Source organism: Geospiza fortis, unplaced genomic scaffold (genome assembly GCF_000277835.1).
Source record: "Geospiza fortis unplaced genomic scaffold, GeoFor_1.0 scaffold46, whole genome shotgun sequence".
NCBI classification, from domain to species: Eukaryota; Metazoa; Chordata; class Aves; order Passeriformes; family Thraupidae; genus Geospiza; species Geospiza fortis.
This window is the reverse complement of record NW_005054586.1, coordinates 200,372-208,274: the sequence shown is the minus strand read 5'-3', so window position 1 is coordinate 208,274 and position 7,903 is coordinate 200,372. Positions and strand designations below refer to the sequence as shown.

The 7,903-nt window shown below is 51.1% G+C and overlaps 1 protein-coding gene across 1 annotated transcript in view; it reads right to left on the bottom strand.

Moving 5' to 3' along the window:
• Window positions 1-6,997: 6,997 nt before the first annotated feature.
• The window catches only part of TWIST2 (twist family bHLH transcription factor 2), a 27,513-nt gene continuing 26,607 nt past the window's right edge, over window positions 6,998-7,903 (bottom strand). The window contains exon 2 of the mRNA XM_005429923.2: window positions 6,998-7,810. The gene's annotated coding sequence lies outside the window, so the exon portion shown is untranslated. The remainder of the gene's footprint in view (window positions 7,811-7,903) is intronic.

The following is a 7,903-nucleotide window of genomic DNA, read 5'->3' as shown; positions in this document are numbered from 1 at the left end:
GCTGGATAAGTGGGAGGTGCAGAGGTGGGAGGGAGGCAGGGCAGGGCCTGGACAGGGCGCTCAGGGAATCCCTGCCCTCCCTGAGGCTCCAAGCTCATCCCCACACCCCTGTGTCCCAAGGAGTCGGGGCAGGTTGCTCTCCATCACAGCCCATGGGGTTTGGGAAGGAGCTCACTGCAGCTCAGAGCTCCACTCTGCAGCATAATGGGAACATCCCAGCCAGCAGGGCTTGCTGTGGGATTTTGGCCACCCAAAGGAAACCCCAGGCTCCTGATCTGCTCTCCCCCCTGCTTGTCATTTGGCTCCGCTTCAGCTCCAGGCTGTAAAAAGCAGTGGAAAAATGACAAGAAGGAGCCTGGATGTGCATCCACTGTGTCAGCTGACCCCAGAGTGGCAGGGCCCTGTGGACACTTTATTTTTATCCTGGGCTGGGATTGCTCCTCAGTTTTGCAAGAGTTGGAGGCTGGGGGCTCCGTGACTTCCAGGACAGGCTGCGAGCCCAGAGTGCAGAACACACCCTCTGCCAGGGGCCAAATCCACAGCCTGATCCTCCTGCAGGCCCTGGAGTGTGCTTGGGCTGCTTCACCAGACAGCCCTGGAGGTCCTGGAGGGGATGACACAGGCAGGGCTTGTGCTCCAGCCCTGCTTCCAGCAGGAAAGCACAGCAAGGTACAGTGGTTCCAGCTTCTGGGCCTTTGGCAGGGATCTAAATCTCAACCACTGCTGCTTTCCTCAGGGGAATCTCCCTCTGGGATCTGCTGTGGCACCAGGAGATGCTGTAGGGTGCAAGTGGGGCAGGTGGTGCATCCTCCTGCTGATTTATTTATTCACCTGCTGGAGGAAGCAGCGCCTAAACCCACTGGTATCTCTGGGAGGGAACCTGGTTTACATCCAGACTTGGACAATGCCAGCTTTGTCCTTTTCCCAGTGTTCTCCTCGTCCTCCTCTTGATTGCAGCTGTATCCACACGATGGCACCAGCCCCCAGGCACTGTCCTGCAGGCTGGGCTGGGAGGGGGAGCTGGGCATGACCCAGTGAGGGGGTTAAAGTTTCCTGGACAGAAATCCAGGAGGGCTGGGGGAGCAGGGACAAAGCAGCAGTTTGTTCCCTGGCCAAGGTGGTGCAGGAACATCACAGAGTGGTTTGGGGCTGGGACCTCAAAGCCCATCTCATTCCACCCCTGCCATGGGCAGGGACACCTTCCAGTACCCCAGGGTGCTCTAAGCCCTGTCCAAGCTGAACCTGAACATGAACCTCACAGCTCAGAAATCACCCCCGGGCAGGATTTGAGCAGCCAAAACTCTTAACAAACAGTTCTGGGGTTATCTAAATCACCAAATTCTTTCCCCATGCCAGCTGAGCTCTGAAACTTGCCTGGAAGGAGGAAGGCAGAGCCCTGAGAACCACTGCTGGAAAAGTTCTGTAAGAGATTTCAGGACCAGAAAAAACAATGTCAGGGCTGAACTTTTTGGTGGCCTCAGAGAAAACAGAGGGGTCCAGGAGCAGGAGAAGCACAGATGATGCTTTGCACTTTGTCCTGGGCAGTTTGGGTTGCTCCTTTCTGGGGCATGAATGGGTGCAGGCAGCCAGTCTGGAAGCCAGCTGCATCTCCTGCTCTTTTCCCCTTGTTCTCTCTCCAAAGCAAAGCAAGCATGCGTGTTCCAGACAGTGGGGTTTGGTTTTGCACTTTCCAGCCCCTGGCACGTCAAACAGGGCCCTGGTCCCGTGGGAACACAGGTGGCAGAGCCATTAAAACCAGGAAGAGGCAACTGTGGGGTTTCACCTCCCTGCCACCTTTATTTCTCTAGCACCGGTAAGTTGAGGCATGGGGCAGGATCCTGGCCAAATTTCCCCGAAATCTTGGGACAAAGGTGTTGATTTTTGATGTAATTCTATTTTAGGGCAGTGCTAACAAACACAGGCTTAGCAAGGCACTGCTGAAGTGCCCGTGCAGAGCAGCAGAGTCAAGCAGGGATGAAAGGATCACCCGATCCATGGGAAATGACTCGGGGCCTGCAGGAGCCATCCATCTCCACCCTGAGCTCTGCATGTGTGGCCTAGAAGGAGCAGGTCTTTGCCTTCCTTCCTGTCTGTACTTCATCCTAATCCTCTTCTTCCTCTCTGCACCTCTCTCTTCCTTCCCACTCCTGCTTCTTTTTCCTTTTTATTGTGGTGTGACTCCAGGAGGGACAAACCTCACCTCAGCCCTTACGTGAGAAGGCTGGGGCTCGAGATTTGGTGGATATTAATTCTTCTGCTGGATTTTACCTGGTCCCAGCTGCCCAAGCAGCTCTGTGTCCTCAGACCGGGATGTTCTGTGGTGGCTGAGCTCCCACCCAATCACTAATTTGGGAAAGCAAGCCTGGCAGGGCCCCTCTCCAACGAGGCTTTCCGCCGTGAGGGATGTTAGGAAATTCCATTATGGCTCTCCCGGCCGTGTGGGAAGCAGGAATTGGGGTTTTCTTTTTTTGCCACGGACAGCTCCAAAGACGTGATGAACTGCAAACGACCCGCGGAGCCCATTGTCTGCAGGAGCTGGTGAGAAAGCCACAGCGACCAGGCAGGGATGTCACAGCCGGCTGGGAAACAATGATGCTGGAAGTGGTGGCGTGAGGCCGGGAATGGGGACAGTTCCCTTTGGAAATGGGGACAGTTCCCTTCCAGAGCAGGAAGAAGGCACCAGTGACAATGAGGAGAACCCAGAATGAGCCACAAACTGCTTGTACACGGAGCAATTCCACAGCCCTCAACTGGAAGCACATGCCGGGGCCGTATCCATCAGCCAGGCCAGAGCAGGGATGAGGGAGGAGAAGCCTTTTGTAAGTGTTGGCCGGGGGAAATATGACTTATCTTGGAGAAATGAATCATGTTTCAGCCAGTGCTTCCTGCAGAAATATTTTTCTCACAGCCTTTGTTCGGGGTTTCTGGCAGATCTGGAGGTTGCTGGCGTTAGCAAAAGCCATCCCTGCCGCCCACTGCTCCTGGGGCTGCAGTAGGAAATCAGGAATAAAGGCAGAGGGGACGTGGAAGGCGAAATCCATCAGCACTGCTGCTCTGGGCTGCAGCAGGATGTGGAGCTTAGAGGGGAATTTCAGAGGATAAAGCCCAGCAGAGCCCAGTGCTTGGCTGCTCTTGTGGAGGGACCTGAGCTGGGCAGGCAGCTCGGGATTCTGACGCTTGGGCAAATCCCTGTCAGGTGCTGGGGCTTGCTGGGAATCAGCCCTCGGTTCCTCCTCTCTCTCCTGGAAAACCAGCATTTTGGGAGGGGGAAAGGGCGGTGTCTCCTGTTAGTATGTGTGGTTAGCCCCAGAAAATGAATGAAAAATGACATGCAAATCAATCCTGAGCTCCTCGTCTCCTTCTCCAAAGGCTTTGACAGGGATCCTGTCTGCCTTCCCACCATTCCCAAACACTGCTCTGGGTCACACCTCGGGAGGGGAGGGAGGAAAAAATGTCCATCTTGCTTCTGGAGAACTTCAAGGATTTTTCTTCCCAGTGGTAGGGAGTTTTTCCTGGGAAGGCAATTTCATTCCTGGGCCTGGTAGGCTCCCTGATCATTTTAAAACAGACCCCTGAGGGGGAATAAGGCCTTTAAAAGCTCCATTTGCTCCCAGTCATTTTACACAGTAACCCAAGCCGAAGTGAAGGGTCTTTATTTAAATATGAATTAAGCCCCAACCTTCCCCTTTACTGCGTTATTTTCCTTTGAGGTTGACTTTGATATTATTTCAAAGTCTTGAAGCTAACAAAATGCTGGCCCATATTTAAAATGACAGGAGAGTTCTGGAAAAAGATTTAGGAGGCAACTAAAGTCTTTCAGCGCAGGGCTCCGAACCAGGACAGGAAATCATAAAAGGGCTGAGTGCACTTTAGCAAGCTCCAGACAAATCCTGAGACTACAAAGGCAAGGGGAATGGCACCGAGACCACAAAGAGCATCAAGGTGCAGCTGAAAGACCTGGAATTATTCCCTCAAAACACGGGCAGGATGCTGGCAACAATGGAATCATGGAACCATGGAATGGAAGGCTTGGAAGGGTGGATGAAGGTCACCCCATCCCATGGGCAGGGAACATCTTCCACCATCCCAGGCTCCTCCAAGCCCCAAAGTCCAACCTGGCCCGGGGCACTTGCAGGGATTCCAGCCACAGTTCCTCTGCCAGGGCCTCGGTCTGTGGTGTTTGCTTCTTTTTGTGGTTTAGGCGAGCAGCTTCTGCCCAGCTTTGGTGCTGCAGGTGGGAGGAAGGTTTAAAGACGAGACATAAATGTGGGATTTTTACTGTAAAGCAAAGAGGCCGTGTCTGAGTGACAAAGAAGGGGCTGTGTCCTGCTGGGACTGACCTCTCCTTTTGCTTCCCATCCCTTCCCAGCCATCCATCTGCTGCTGGAGCAGCTTTGGTCTGCCTGAAGCATGGCAGAATCCCTTAGGCTGGACAAGCCCTCTGAGAGCAGAGTCCATCCATTCCCCCAGCACTGCCAAGGCCACCAATAATTCCTGTCCCCAAGCACCACATCCAAGGGCTGGGGAGTCGCTTTCACATCGCTCCTGATCTCAGTTTTTATCTTTCTGCCCCAGCCTGATGCAGGTCCCTTTGTCCCTGCCCTTTCCAAGAGCAGGAAGCAGAGGATTTATCCTTGTCCTGGGCGTGCAGCTGCGCGTGGGTCCTCCCTGCTCTCCCAGGTCTGTGTGGGATGCAGCTCCCCCAGCCAAGATCTCCGTGCTGAGGTGACACCGACCTCTCTTTGCTGTCACCCTGCAAGGGGGGGGATGGAAGGCTGCATTTGCCATCCCAGAAACGGTGCCTGGGTGGTCCCAGCACTTCCAAGTTTCCAAGGATCCCTGGGAAAAATCCTCAGGGCTCCCCCCTTTCCCCATCCCTCCCTGCTGTCAGCACTCCTTGGTTTTGTGTGGAAACGGGGTGGCCTTGGGGAGAGCAGACATCCCAAGGGGTGGGACTGGGGGTTGGATTTGTTTGGGTTTTTTTTTTAATAGTTATTATTTTTTCATGTTGACTTTGGCTGAAAGTGCAAAAACTTTTCTTGCCCCCCTTTTAGAAATGGAGGGGTCAGAGGTGCTAAGCTGAGCTGGGATTGAGTAAAAATTATTTTTTAAAAAAACCCAGATCAGTGAGTTTTACATCCTCACCTCAGTGCTTGGCTTCTTTCCAGTGAATATTTTGCTTTGTGGTTTGCTGGAATAGTTTGTACTGGTTTGTGGGGAGTTTTTTTGGTAGCCTTTCATGTGCACAGAGACCAAGAAGTCCAGGATCAATATTTAGCCAGGCTCCACGTGGGCGTATGTGCTGCCACGGAGGAGAAATCCCATTGTTGGGAATCATCTGATCCTGCTGCTTTTAGGGATTTCTTGCTTTCATCCTCTTCTGCACAAGCCACCCTGCCCCTGCCCTTGGTGACATCCCTTAATCTCCCACAGGGAGTTGTGGCATCACAGGTGGGATTGGGAAGGACAGTTTCAATCCCCTTGGGAATTAGGGGTGGATAAATGCCATTGGAAAAGACTCCTGTGTGTGGAGAAGAAAATTTAGATGCATCCATGCGCTGCCCACGAGGACACAGCTGCAGTTTGGGGTCTGGGCTTCCTCAGTGCCCAGCTCATGCCAGACAAACCCCAAGCACACAAAAAGCCTTCCCAGCAGCTGCTGGAATTGTCTGCCTCCCCCTCCATGCAGTCAGGTGTGTTTGCTGTTAAAAATCTGTTACCCGGGGAGTTCACTGCTCCCAAACTTTATGGAGCATTTCATGGCCTTGGTTCTCCTCAGGAACTGCATGCACCCATCTGAACCCCATAGCAGGGCTCTCTCCAGGCCATTTGAACAGCTACTTCCTTTTCTGCCTAAAAACAAATGTTGTACCCTAATTCCAGGCTCCAAATCCACCTCTCCAAGGCCATACACCCACAGGAGCCTCAGGAGACCCCCAGAATTCATGGAAGAGGTTCCAAAGGTGCTTTGTGAGCACTGGTGTTTGTTTAGAGTTGCAGGGAGGGGTCGAAGGCTTTGGATCCTTAAATCCACGGCACTGGAGCCTGGGGGAAGCAGCCCTGGCCCTCTGCAAAAGCGAGGAAGAAACATGGCACAGATCCTTGGGAAAATCCAGCCTGTCCTCCTGCTCCTGAGCACCTCATGGCACAGCAGAGCAGCACCACAGGCTCCCTGACAAACCCTCAGAAAAGCTGGATTTGGATTTCGGTGCCAGTGCTTGAAAAAAAAAACGTCACTTCTTGTGGTGACATGACAACGTGGAGCAGGGTTGGAGATTCCCAAAATTGCAGTAACTGATGTGAAAGCACACATTCCTCGGGGCTGGGGGGAAGTCATTCCGTGCGCTGCGTGCTCTGACAGCTGTTAAATTCACCTTCTTAAATGGTGCTTTTGGCTCTGCTGGTACCCAGAGCCCAGGCTGAGATGTCATTTACTCCCCAGTAAGAGCTTCTAATGGATGTGATGGATTTTCCTCCACGCAACGGGGCTTGTTTTAAAATAAACACTTGACATTGGGGCTCGGGAAGCTATCGGGGAATGAATGCATCTGATGCACACGCAGACAGGGCCGTGATTTTGGCATCTTAAAATGTTTTCCCCCGAAGCTGGTTTGGATGGAATGACATGATTTATTTTTTAATGGCCCTAGACACCACAGCAGGGAGTTTTTGTTGGGTTTTTTTGTGTAGTTTTTTTTTTTTTTTTTTTTTTTTTTTTTTTTCTTCTTCTTCCCATAGTTGATGAGGAGAAAAGGTCATTTGGGCTAATTTTGCCCCATGTTTCCAGATGCTGGTCTAGAGGAAGATGTTGGGTTATAAGGTCCATTCCAAGCCAAATCATCAGTGATGCTCACACCCTCTGCACCCCATCACCCCACTCCCTGGGAAAGGGTTTTTTAGCCAAATTTCTGAGTGTCAAAACATTGTGGGGCACAAGGAAGAGTCTCAGACTCTGCTGGGGGCTGTGGAGTCGAGAACATAAATCCCAAACCCTCGGTAGCTGCATGACATCTTTATTTTTACTGGCAAGAGAAGCAGTATACACAGCGACATTGCAGTCTCTTAGCTCGTTAAAAATATCTCAATAAATAAAACAAATAAGCAACATATACACTGGAACAGAAAATGAAAACCAAAAAAAAAAAAAAAAATCAAAAAAATAAAATCAAAAAAGGGGGAAGGGGAGGATGAGCGGTAGCAAATCATGGAGCAATAAGGGAGAGGTGGCAGAGTGTGGAGGGCAGTCTGTAATCCAGGCTGTACTTGAAACAATTCATGCAGGGGGCTGGGGGCATAGTGGTGGGCTTTTTTCCTTCTTGTCTTCTTTTTGCTGAGAGCCTTGGTCCAGTTTTGCCATGACTGTACAAGAAATCAGGTTTGGAATTAAAAAAAAAAAAATAAAAAAAGAAGAATACAGTTAAGGGGAAGTAAAACTCGAACCCAGAGATGCCTCATAAATGCGTTCCTGAATTAAGATTGTTTCCAGAAAAAAAAAAAAAAAATCAGCGATAAAACACCAAACACACGGACAGACAGACAGACAGACACAGAACCCCAACAACAATGAACAACCAGGAATGTTGCTTCTCCTTCTCTCTTTGGTCAGTCGTTCTGGGCAGAGATGCTGCAAAGGCTCAGCCCCTTCTCTTCGGTGCCGTTTTGCTGCTCAGTCTGAAATGCTCTGCAAGAGTTCAGAGCGAGGGAGGTCAAGAGGGGTCTTTTGGACCAGTTTTCTTGAGGTTTTTAAGGTTTCAGAAGCTACAAACTTGGATATATCCCAATTCCACTTCAGTCGCAGACACTGGACAGTCTGGAGAAAAGGAAAAAAAAAAGAAAAGAGAAGAAAAATAAATACACCAAATGCAGGACATCTTTCTGAGCTAGGTTGTGTGGGAAGGGCTTT